Raw genomic sequence first — 13,013 nt, forward strand, 5'->3', positions numbered from 1 at the left:
GAGTTAGACTGGAAAATAGTCACGGAGCGAAGTTAAATTACAGATTAAATCTATCTCATTAATTGGAAGGATGTCTCTTTAAGAATGCTGTTGAATGTTTTTTATTATCCACATTGCACTGCGGTGGGAGAGATCATGTCAAAAAAATTAGATGAAGCATATGTAGAATAGATATATTTAAGATGATATTTTTCCCACGAACGATAAAGGATCAGAATAACATTGTCGACCGCGCTACGGGGTAACAGTATTTTGGGTCAAAATTTGTCTAATACGTAATCACACCCTACCACACACACTATCGGTGACTTGCAGGGTACTAAAAATTATTAAAAAAAAACAAAATTTAAACAAACTTCTGGTATGCTCTACTACAGCGGCGTGTGAGAGACACAACTTAAAATATTTGTAATACATGAGTACTAGGTTACAAATTATATTCCCACCACTGAGATATGTGTGAATTTAAATATCCGAAATGTGATAAAAAACCGGTTATGTAGTCAGTCTTGAACAGAAAGTACTTAAAATGGGATAAGCAATCGGGTTGAAAGCACGATAAAAAATTTAAAATTTTATAAAATAATAGTATAATGCTGAAAGTCCCAAGTTTGAAAAGGTTAATGCGTTTCAACCTGAACTGTTACCAAACCAAACCACAATGTGAACCGTTTCGGTATGCTCATGATTGCTCTTAAATTATTAGCCAGTATCACACAACTTTCATAGCTTCCTTAAATTTGGCATGGATGGTTATTCTCAAAGCCCTGGAATTTATTTCAAATTTGCATGCGCAACTCCGCTTATTTACCTCAATTTGTTCGGAATCTTCAGACGATTAGCCTTATATTTCCTCTCCAATCGCCTATATTGACAACTTGGGTGCAGGGAGTATGTCACACTATTCTAAACACTTGCGGCAAGTAATAAAATTTTATGAAACTCTTCAAAAAATTAATGACAAGCTCAAACTAAAACACGTTTGAGTTCCCAATATGTTTTCGTAATGGTATATTTCATTTTTATATCCCATTTGATCACGTTCTTACTATCCATTAATCTCCTCAAAACTGTTCTTTTCAATGAAAGGAAGTTTTCCTTAGACCCAAGTTTAAGGATCCCATAAATGTTTTAAAAAATTCTGGCGTGCAGATTTTTAAAAATCATACGTTTTACTTAAGTCAGTAATGACGTATAGTTCTGCTCTTGCGAATGACGAATGAAGATTTTATTTAGGTGATAGAAAACAGAATTTTTATCCGCAGTTTAGTTAGGAAGTTGTATTCTATCCATCGTCCACCGTAATAGCGTATGCAGTGTGAAGTGAAACTTGTTGAAAAAAAGACAACGATGAGGAACATGAATGGTGTTTTTCTACACCCGTCAATACCTTGCTTGGCAGTGAACTACCCAGCTCTTTAAGCGTAAAATAGTCCCAAAAATAAAGTTCGCCGAAGTTTGATATCTTGAATTTTATAAAACGGAAACTGTTTTTCTCCTCATAAAAGTCTTTTCTGGAATTGCAAATATCTTCCGGGACACGAAACAGCAGTTTTAAATTGCGCAAGTTTCGGATGGTATCCCATGAAAGAACTTGAGAACACCGATAACACGGAAGTTCTCCAAAATCAATTATTCATGCAATGATGCATTTATTGTTCATGCTAAGTGATATTATATATTCCATTTAAACCCACCAAGGATGTCACTTCAACTAAAGTTCAATGTTCTTTGCTTGCAAAATACATTTTAATGGATTAATTATACAAATCATTGGTGAAGCAAATGATTTGCATATGAGTTTCTTTTTTTTATTAACGTTTTATCTATTGCCGAGGGATATTGGCTGTGGTTTATAGATCCTGTTGCTTATCCTTTGAAGGCGAGAAAATCATTTGTACCCTATCAATCGTACTTATTCTTAATACATCAGCCGAAATAAATAGATTTTTTAAGCTATCAAATACTTTTTCACCTTTTTAAATGGTCATGTAATGAATTCTACAATAAAAAACACTGCCGTCAAACCTGTACCTTTTGCAAGCGTTCAAAAGCGGGTTTTTAGTACAGTTCCTCTCCATTCTCCGTCATTATTCTATCTCATTCGTTTTCTTTCTGTTTGATTACTCATTCACCAATTTTAATCTTTTTGTCTGCAAAAATTATTGGTGGCTGAGACCCCCATATACTACTCTCATGATACCGCTGGCTCAGAGAGAAATTAGTTATTTATATCTGTGCCTATTCACCCGAAAATTTCTAAAATAATTTTTCCTATCCTTAAAATCAGAGCATCTACCGTCCGTCTGTAACTTTACGATGAAAAGGTGGAGTTAAAAGTTACTTATCTTGATAATAGAACAAGAAGCAAGAGAAGAGAGAGAGAGAGAAAGAAAGAATGAGGAGAACGTTAAAGAAGAAAGATCAGAAGGGGAATAAAAGGTGATTTAAGGTGGGAGTTTGACGCTCGGTAGGCAGTCGTACTTCCCGCTAAAAAAAAGTTCCCCCTCTTCTCTTTGCAATTACCGTGCTCCAGGTCCCTTTATATGGGCTGTTTGAGTCAAGTTCCTAACATTACTGCTATGTTGATTCAAACTGCCTTTTCTGTTATTTGTTGATTTTATATCGCTAAGGGTTCCAATTAATCTTCAGGTTCAGCAAGCATGATGTCATAATAAGTAAGGCAGTTTTCCTAGTTTGAACTCTATTCTCATAATGTGTACAATTGGAATCTGGGTGAATGCGCTCATATGATACTTTTTGTCGGCATATGATGCTACTCTTACTGACAAACTATTCTACTGTTATCACACTTTAACTGGCCTCGTATTTTCTACTCCCTTTCCTCCGCCATAACGCACCTCTACCTCACGCTCAGGTATTATTAATCACCCGTCCATAATAATTGACGCTGTTGTTTACTTCTGAGTTTATCTCTGAGCGTCACTCCTTATGGGCTGCATTTAGTCTGTATATACCCGACACTATTTATTTAATTAACAAATCCTGTTTCTTTCGCAGGCTTGTATTCTGGTTTTGGTAGGTATACACTTGCTAGGTTTGTTTAAGAAAAATAGATTTATTTCAGATTTTGCCACAATGAGAGAGTATTTGATTTCTTGGAATAGAAAATAGTATACTGGTGCCAAGTTGGGGCTTTCAAGGGGATGGGGAATCGTCGCGATGCCTTGACAGAAGGTCTTCGACGACAGACACTAGAATCTGCTCCTAGTTGTCCATCAAGACCTTCGGGACAAGTCCAGTGCATATCTTTTGCATCCCAAAATTTTCAGTGTCAATCGCGTGCACTTTCATCTGATCGATGTGAATACGATCTGTGATCGTGCGAAGACTTAACCGAGTGTCTGAAGTCAGCCCTTCACGCACACTTCAGGAAAAATGGTTACCGATACTTTTTACGAGTATGCTAAATTTGAATGTATGTGTACGATATTGCTCTGATCACTCATAATAATGACAACTGGGGAGCAATGCATATGCACGTAATGACAGACATGCATTTTTCATGTCATTTAACTTCTTTGAAGTCGTTTATTCATATTTTCCCAATTCATCCATTATTTCGTTTTATTTTATACTGAAGCACTACTACGATCCCCTCGTGTTTCCTTCTCCTTGGCCGCATTTCATTCTTTGGCTCTTTGATTATCACATATTACTTATTACTCCGCTCTTCTAATAAGGAGTTTCCTTGCCACCAATTTTTTTGCCGTTCCTCTACTTCTAGCTTTCCACCAGTGTTATTATTTTACTCCTTTATCCCTTGAGCAGGGATTATTTTGCTGGTGTTCCAGTGAGTCCTCCTTTGCATTCCAAATGGTGCATTATAAAAACAAGAGCGCGCGTAGTTTTTCATCATTGGTTAGAATAGGCTATGATAAAAGAATATCTATATTTAAGATACATATATATATATATATATATATATATATATATATATAACAATATATATAACACTTAAAATTGGATAACACGTAAAAATTCTGACTAGGCTTCAGAGAAGGCCAAAAGCGCAAACAATCTACAATATAAGTGTCCTTTTACGTGTTTTATTTAGTCTTCTATTGTGCCGTTTCCATTGCTCTAAATATATATATATATATATATATATATATATATATATATATATATATATACACATGAATGTATATATATATTTTTATCTTACGTCTCTTGTTAATTAGACCTTTTTTAAAAAGTGGAACTAGTTGACTTAATACACATAATTTTAGCCTGTATATTGAAATCATTTACCTTGAGATTTGTGGTTTTACACACTCCTACGTCTTTTTGGGGGAAATGGCCAAAAATGGTAAACCAATTCAGGGGTTAGTGCGTTTTGAAACAAAATTTAATGTTCAATTTACACCAAAATAAAGCATATCTCGTTTTTATTATAAAATTCTAATTATTACGCGTGTAATTCTTCAACTAGTTTGTCGGTGAGCAAGAGACTCCCTTGTTTTGTTTTATATTGGCAGTGGTTGCCGGGTGTGGTCAAATTAAATAAGATTGAATGGAACGACATTATCGTGCATTCTATCCAACCAGAAATCCATTTAATTGTAATGATAAATTAGTTACGCATATGAAAGGAACAGAAAAAGGCGTCGTCTACGTCTACGTGACGTCTACGAGGTGAAATAGTTCTTTAAGATAGGCGAATGCTCCAGTCCCCTCGTTCGTTTATTAAGTTACTCGCGAAGTTGGAAACTTATGGAATGCACGGGAGTGTTATATGCTGGATTAGACAATTTTTAAATAATTGTATTCAAACAGTCGTCCTGGACGGTGTATCATCCGATACTGTCAAGGTCACGTCGGATGTACCACAGGGAAGTGTCATAGGCCCCCTCCTGGTTCTTATTTACATAAATGACCTCAGCACCGTGGTTAATAGCAGGCTCCGTCTTTTTGCTGACGATGCGGTGATTTATGGGGACGTTCGAAGTCGCGAAGACAGAGTCGCGTTAGCTAACGACCTAAATGCAATCCAGACTTGGTGCGATACATGGAAATTGGAATTAAATTTGAAAAAATGCGTAGTAATACATTTTTGGGAAAAGGGTAACACCCCCCCATTTAGTTACACAGTGAAGCAAACAGAAATCGCGAGGGTAGAAGTCTTTAAATAATTGGGTGTAACAATTACTCACGATCTGTCCTGGGGAAAGCACAAACGAGAAATATGCGGTCGTGCTAATAAAAAATTGGGATTTGTAAAAAGAGTGCTGGGTAAAAGTAACGAAAAACTGAAGGAACGATGTTTTCTTGCCCTAGTCAGGCCCCACCTAGAGTATGCTGCCAGTATATGGGATCCTCAAGAGATAAATTTGATTTCGGAATGGGATCGAGATCAGCGGAGGGGGGCTAGATTTGTCAAAAATTGTTATGACCAACGCAGTAGCGTAACTACTTTGCTAGAAAATTTACCCTGGGATTTCCTTACACAGCGGCGTTTACAAAATAGATTAAACTTTTTAAAAACATTTAAAGATTGGTCTTTTTCCGATGACATCAAGAACATTACACGAACCCCAACGTATTACGGGCGGAGGGATCACGAATATAAGATTAGAGGGATAGACTGCAAGACTGACAGGTTTAAATGGTCATTTTTTTCCAAGAACAATAATAGACCACAATGCTTGTAATCGAAATCCCCCAGGAGCCGGCTCGACGTAATAAGAATAAACCTACAATGTAGCGACTGCGCATGGTTATACGATTATATTTATATATTTTTTTTTGCAGGTTCCCCTCACCTTTCCCCATCCATTTGAAAAACCCTAACCCCCTCATCCCTTATCCTTTCCTCCTGGTGCTGCACCCCCTGCCACACACCTTTTTGGTGGCTTGCAGAGTATTGATGTAGATGTAGATGTACGTTGCAATGACCGAGCCATTAAAGAGCAGGGAAATGGTATCGAGGATGAGTTAAAAATGATATAGACGTGGCTTCATTCCCAATTAGGTCTACTTGGTAGTTTTTATATTATTTTTAATGCCGCATGCTTTTCCTTCCATCTCTAGGATCTTCGAGTTTTGGGCGGGAGAACGAAATATTTCCATCGTAATGTGTGCCGATCATTAATTCCCGTTGTACGCTTAGTAAAAATCATGCGATATGACTGCAACGGAAAGTAGGTACACGACTATACACCACTTCTTGGATCCAATGACAAAACTTATTTTCAGCCTCCGGAATTTTCAGTGACGCTTCTGGCTCAACCGTAACTCACCTTCACGGAACAGATAATGGTGGATATAATGCACCTACGATGCACTGAAAATAATGAAGAGGCCTGGAGCACTTACGTTCGCTAGCACGGCCCACTTCCGTGGCCCCGAATGGAAGACACATCAGAATTGAGCATGTGTAGGTGTGTGTGTGTGTGTGTGTTTATATATATATATATATATATATATATATATATATATATATATATATATATATATATATATATATATATAGCAATGTAGAACATATGTAATACATGCGAATTTGCCATGCTCCAAGACGAAATAGATGGGAATAAATTCTCATTTGGCCCTTTCCCACCTGCAAAAGAACACCAGTGCACGTGGCTTGCGACCTTTTTCTTTTTTTTTTGCGCGCGTACATACATTTCTTTAATGCGACACCTTTATTCTTAGAGCTGGAAGGAATGTGGTAAATTCCCCGGGCTCCCGAGAATTTATTCGAGATGCGGAAGCGATAGAGCAGGAAATTGAGATAGTAGCAACTCCCTGGCGTTCCCTCCGACCCTCGGCATCACTCCCCTCCCTTCCAACCTGCGCGCTCCTCCTCCCCCCATCTCCAACGACCCCTAGGGCTCTCTCTCACGCACCCACCCCACGTCCTTGCCCACCATCCCTGCGATCCACGCACCCAGCTGAGAACCCACCCCTCTATCTGGTCATAATTGTGTTACTATTGCATCTACTTGTTGTTAGTTTGCTCGATTTTATTGCTGAGCTACGTTTCTGACTCGAGGTACGACTCTAATCATAAAGGAGATATGCGTATTTAATCCCTGAACGGTAGATCTTTGCTGCTCTCCTAAAGCAGGGGAAACTCTCCTCAGGAGATTAAATGCAAAAGGATGTGATACAATAGAAATTTTTCGTGCCACCATAGCGTGGGTCATTATTCATCTATTTATAGCACCTTGTTTAAGCTAACGAAATCAAGAATGAGACACAAAGATTAGCGACACAGCCGGTTGTCTCCGACGGTGCTACTCTTAGTAAATGTCATTTCAATTTGCTAAAAATCTGGAAGATGATGCTTGTAACAGAAATACAGTCGTTTTGTGTTGTTATTATTACTTGATTTTCCATAAGATATCCTTTATAGCGGAACAGATACTAAAGTATTGAAAAATAGCACGTTAGACCGTTCTTAGGCAGAAACATTGTTCAGTGACATTGAATCTTTAAAAGGTGGCCACAATTGAAAAAATATAATTTCTTTTATATCTATTCCTGCGATATGTTGATGGACTGATGATTAAGATTTGTTAAAAATAACCCAAAATATTGGTAAGCATGCCCGCACGATGCATTAGTATCAAACTGACAGATGGGCAGATCACAATTTTTACGGACTGAAGACATTTATTATGCTACGTAGCAGGTGAAAGTCAGTGATTGCGTGTTGCGAGCAACTATAATCCATCATTACCCACAAACATATCAAATGGATGATTGAGACACTTTTCTACATCCACATTCATATATTTCAACTGCAAAATATTTTCCTTAGTTCTCCAATTAATATTTTTAATAATTTCAATCGTTCATCTTAACTAACCGTCATTTACTCATCGCTATGAAATATGGTTTTACTATGATGCAATATGGCGTACATGGAGCGGAGATTCCTTCTAGAACACTATAAGGGGGGGGGACTCTTTGTCTACAGAGATTAAAGCCTCCGCAACAAATCATTATTGAATTGTCAAACAGAGATGACTCTGCTTCTTTTGAATAAAGAGTGCAAATACTGTTGACAGCCTAATTTTTTGAATCACACTCGGACAATATAATGAATGCAGGGCGAAAGAAAGATTTCTTCTCCATATTAGAATTTATACGCGAAGAATACCGTTTTATGCATTACTTAAATATGCATATCAAGTTATAAATATTCAGTTTAGCAAAAATTCATTCCAGCTCTTCTCTTCGTTATTAGGCGCGGTGATAGGAGGAATTTACTCGTGATGTAAATGTACAGAAAAGTAATAGCTTGTTGCATCATAATATAAAAAGTAAATTAGGGTTACTGAACTACATTCACCCTCCTGAGTCACACGTACTCACGATCTATTGGGGTTTTACTCTCGTGGCTGTGAATCATCAATCAGTGCTGTATCGTAACTTTCTGCTAATTACAAACCGGAAAAATGGAAAGGGATGATGTGAGCAGGATAGCGTGGACAGCGGAGATTTTTTGCTAACGCAGAGTGTGGGTGGAATACACGAACAACTAGATCAGCACTCAAATGTGACCGATCTTTGGTCTTTTGGAATTAGGTTGTTTTAAGGTTCCTACTGCCTACGTATTATTATTAGCGGTATTCTACCTTATTAGAGTAATCTCTTGATAGCCCTTGGCACTGCGCACTACTGCCTTCCTTAGTTCCGACTTGTATTACTAAAAATATTCTTAAACCTTATGCTGTATATAACAGCAACTTATTTTTTACCTCTCCATAATTTATACTTCTCATAATCCATTATAATGCTTATTCTTTTCGTTCCTCTCCCTCGCTGACCCAACATTTTCTCATATATCACAGTCTTCAGCATCCAATTCCCTCAAATGTTTCTATCATCATTTCTTGCGATAAATAATGGAGATGGTTTCCCTATACCTTCCTCAATAGTGTTTTTAACGTAACGCAATCAGTGAGATGGCCGTCTCTCTGGAGTGAGACACCATTTCAGTTACATAATTGAGGAAGAGACGCTGCCAGGGCTACCGTTCATCTGTTTCTTACCCTAGGGTCTATTCGGTGCTTCCTACCAGGAGCAATTGCTCCCGCAAGCACAGCTCTGTGGTTCATAAATGCACGCAAGCCCTTCCACCACCTCAGGACAGTATCCGTTGGGGAGGGATATGGTAACTCATCGGTGTATGGTTTGTAAATGGAAAAATATTTCTAATCTGTGCCCGGTGAAAAATCATTCAAACGCGGGCACTCTTCTCTGCAACGTCGTCACAGGAGACAGACGTATTGTGGGTTTGAGTCGCTCATCCTTCTTCGCGCCTCGGAGCGCCCTCGGTTTCGCCGGGCTATTACTCCTCGTGCCCCTCCCCGAGTCCCCCGTTCCCTCTCGCACCCTTCGTCCACTCTCGTCTTTCCAACTCTGCAGGGGCCTCGGGGGGCGCCATTAGTTTCACGCCAGGGCGAGCCAGCTCCGGGGGTAGAGCCCGGTCTTGCGCGACGGGCGGAAAGGAGTTAGGAGACGATGCGTGGGGTAGGGCGGCGAGGAGGGGGGGTCGAGGGTGGTTGGCCGTCGCAATGGTAGATACAACTAATGAGTGGGGAAATCAGATAAGACATTTGGGGTGAGATACGGGACGGTGGAGGGAATATGTGGGGGCAGACTTGCGGACTTGAGATGACTTTCCCTCCTAAGTTTCGACCGATTAATGGGCAGTATGGATAGATAGATAGACGTCTTTATTTGGGCGAAATACAGATGAAATGGTCCCTTCTACGATTGATGAATAAGGGTCAGCCATCATGCAGTAACATGATGTTGATTTTAAATTGTTTTTTTTGGTGACTTGAAATAGCTGCTGTTTTTCATATTAATATAAGAAATAATACTTTCAGAATAATTATGTTTTTCTGGTGACGGGATTTGGATTCGCCAATGTACAAATTAATAACTAATGCCAATTGAAATATGCCTCTATTTTTTTACAGTATCTATTGATGCGGGTAGTACGTGAGCAGTCATATTCTAGCGGGTGAAGTTAGTATTGAAACTATATTATAAGCGGTTCTTAAGTGGAATTCATAGTTCTCTATTAAGAATAATCTCACGCATGCATTACAATGTAGGGACATATCATATCATACAGAAGCTCAAAGTGTGAAACCAACGATGTCTAAGGATCTAAGGCTTAAATTTCCACGTGTCGATGGTTATCTCGTGTGTATATTAACAAATTCGTCTCCTATGAGCTCATTTTCTACCAGAGGTCCGACAGATATGACCAAATGACATAAAAAACTTTGTTTTCGACTTAGCGAGGTCATGTTGATGTACCACAACTGCCTACTCTGTATAGTAAATTCAATCAGACAGTCCACACTATAGCCATAAGAATGACTACCTCTGAAATATTAGCCTTTAAAAAATACACCCACATAAAACCCCGTAAGCCTCCGCAAGGGTGTGTGGCGTGGGGTGTTAAGGTCATCACCCGTAAAAGGGAACAAAACCACATGCAAAATCAACACATCCATGCAAACCTATACCCACAGTGACGTATACATTTATGCAAAAAGCCTTTCAATTAACACGCATGCAAATACATATACTATCAACTGATACACAAGTGCACCTTAGGATGTAGTGAAAAATTTATCCAATAACGTGCTAGCTAGGATTTGAAAAGTAAGGTGAAATTCCAGTACCACATGGTGATACAACGGTCTCCTACCCCAAAGACAGAGGTAGGGTACCCAACGCTGCAGGTAGATGGAGGGTCCCGACGACATTATTTAAGGACTGTGACAACAAAACACATGAGGCTAGTGGAAGTACAAGCAATTGAGTAGAACTAATCTTTCCCTAGACGCTGAGGGTGGAAATTGGGATTTTTGCTATCTATAACCCTACACTTGCTATCCCGTATTGTGCGTGGGAAGGAGTCTTTGAGTCTGATAGTGCTGGCATCTATGTATGTCCAGAATTTTATAAACATGATCCAAGCAACCAATGTATGTTAGAGTGCAAATAATTTGCGAGACCTCGGTGATGAAACATGCAGATCTGAATTTATTTAGTAATTTCCACCCAGTATTGAATCGTCTTACTTCTAATAATTCCCATCCCAACCCACAAGCACTTCAGAGACGCTTTTCATTTTATCTGAAGAGTTTTTAACGAAACGGGCCGCCGGACGTTGAACCTTCTCAATTTCCCGAACGAGGCCTTTTTCACTCGGATTCCATACACTACATACATATATGCATATCATGAATGATGTTGTTACAACCTTTTAAGTAAGCCACAGTTTATTTACCCCCTTTTACTTCCGTTACGTATAACCAGAAAGCTTTAGTGTCAGTGTGCAAATACTCGCATAGTACTAAACGTTTAAAGCCTTGTACGGCACTACGTAAATGTTTTTCGGTTTCAATTTTAGAGGATCTCTTTTTGTCCGATAAGTATTTATTCTCCGAGGATGTTGTGTTCGCGCCTGCTTTCTTTGCCCTAGACCGTAGCATTCTCTGGTTTCGAAGGGCTTTTCCATCGGCTTTATTGTACCATCTAGGGTCGCGATTTTCTTAAACGTACTTTATAGGGATGAAATCTGTGATGCCTTTTTGTATAATATTGACAAATTGTGTCCAAGGTTCTTCCACGTTGGCATGACTTAATAGCGTTTTGAACTCGGCTAGTGAAGAGTTTATTTCACTGGCAAAAGTTTCAAAGTCTAATTTACGGTCATTATAAATTTTTCTACTTTTTTTAGCAATATTTATAATTTCTACGTCGAAGTTGATATTAAGGGATTTATGCTTACTCAAGTCCTCGTCAGTTGATACATTCATAATACGTTCCGGTGTGTTCGTAAGAAATAGGTCAAATGTGTTCTATCCGCGTGTGTTCTTGTGTACTGCTCGATGGAGGGAGTTTATCCATAATATTGAACCTATTTTAATGAGTAATTACAAGATTCGAAATCGCATGTCTGAGATTTAACGCTATTTCTGTTCCAAACGGTACCAGGGAGGTTAAAGTCACCACCTATTATGTTGTGGCTCTTATTATTTTACGTGAAAATTGATATATTTGTTCATTGAGGGCGTGTAGTGTTTTGACATCTGAGTCTGGAGGTCAATATAAAGATCTAAAGTTAATTTTGGGTTGATTAGGTCGTAGTAAGGTGCACCAAACCCTTTCTGTGTTCTTATTTTCAAATACTCATTTTCTGTTTTCAAAAATACTTTTCACTGCCAAGAAAACTCCTCCTCCGGGTCTTGTACCTCTATCGTGTCGGTAAACTGTTCAATCTATTGGGAAAATTTCTTGATCGTTTATATCATTACGCAGCCAGCTCTCTGTGCCTATTAATACATGTTTATCAGCGGAATAAATTTGGATTATGTACTCGAGTTCCGCTGTATTATTTTTGGAGGCTTCTGCAATTTAGTACAAGGATAGATAGATTACTTTTATTTTGATTGATACCCGTATTAACGTCTGACTGTAATTTAGGACGCGTTTATGGAGAAAAGTGTCTCAAATATCTCTCTTCATCAATGCCAGTGTTGTCTGCTATTTTTATATGTATATTGATAATTTTATCTGCGCTAGCCCCAGATATTAGCGACCCACAAAATGACCTACTCTCTATCCTAAAAAAGGCCTACAGTAGTCGAGCATCCTATCCGCTGCCTTACTCGCCGCTTCCACCGAGTGAGATCGGTTCAACCCTACACGATCGTAGGGTTGGCCTTAGGTCGACGGAGGAGGCTCCTTTGTCCTAGCAGAATAGCTAAAATCTCTGGTTTACGCCTTCCACTCGGCTCTAAAACAGAGACTTGCGATCCTCCCTCGGAACAATCCATCAGATCGTTAAACCCAGCTGTTCACCCTCGACACGCTTCACCTCGGATCTCACTTCCTTAAAGGAACGGAGGACCTCCTTGAATCCACGGCCAGTGGCGTCGTTGGTGCCCATATGGGTCACGCCCTGTAGCCAAGAGTATTTCGTGCCCCTGACGCCACCTCAACGGCCA

This window comes from Hetaerina americana, unplaced genomic scaffold (genome assembly GCF_022747635.1).
Source record: "Hetaerina americana unplaced genomic scaffold, ioHetAmer1.1.p SCAF_5, whole genome shotgun sequence".
NCBI classification, from domain to species: Eukaryota; Metazoa; Arthropoda; class Insecta; order Odonata; family Calopterygidae; genus Hetaerina; species Hetaerina americana.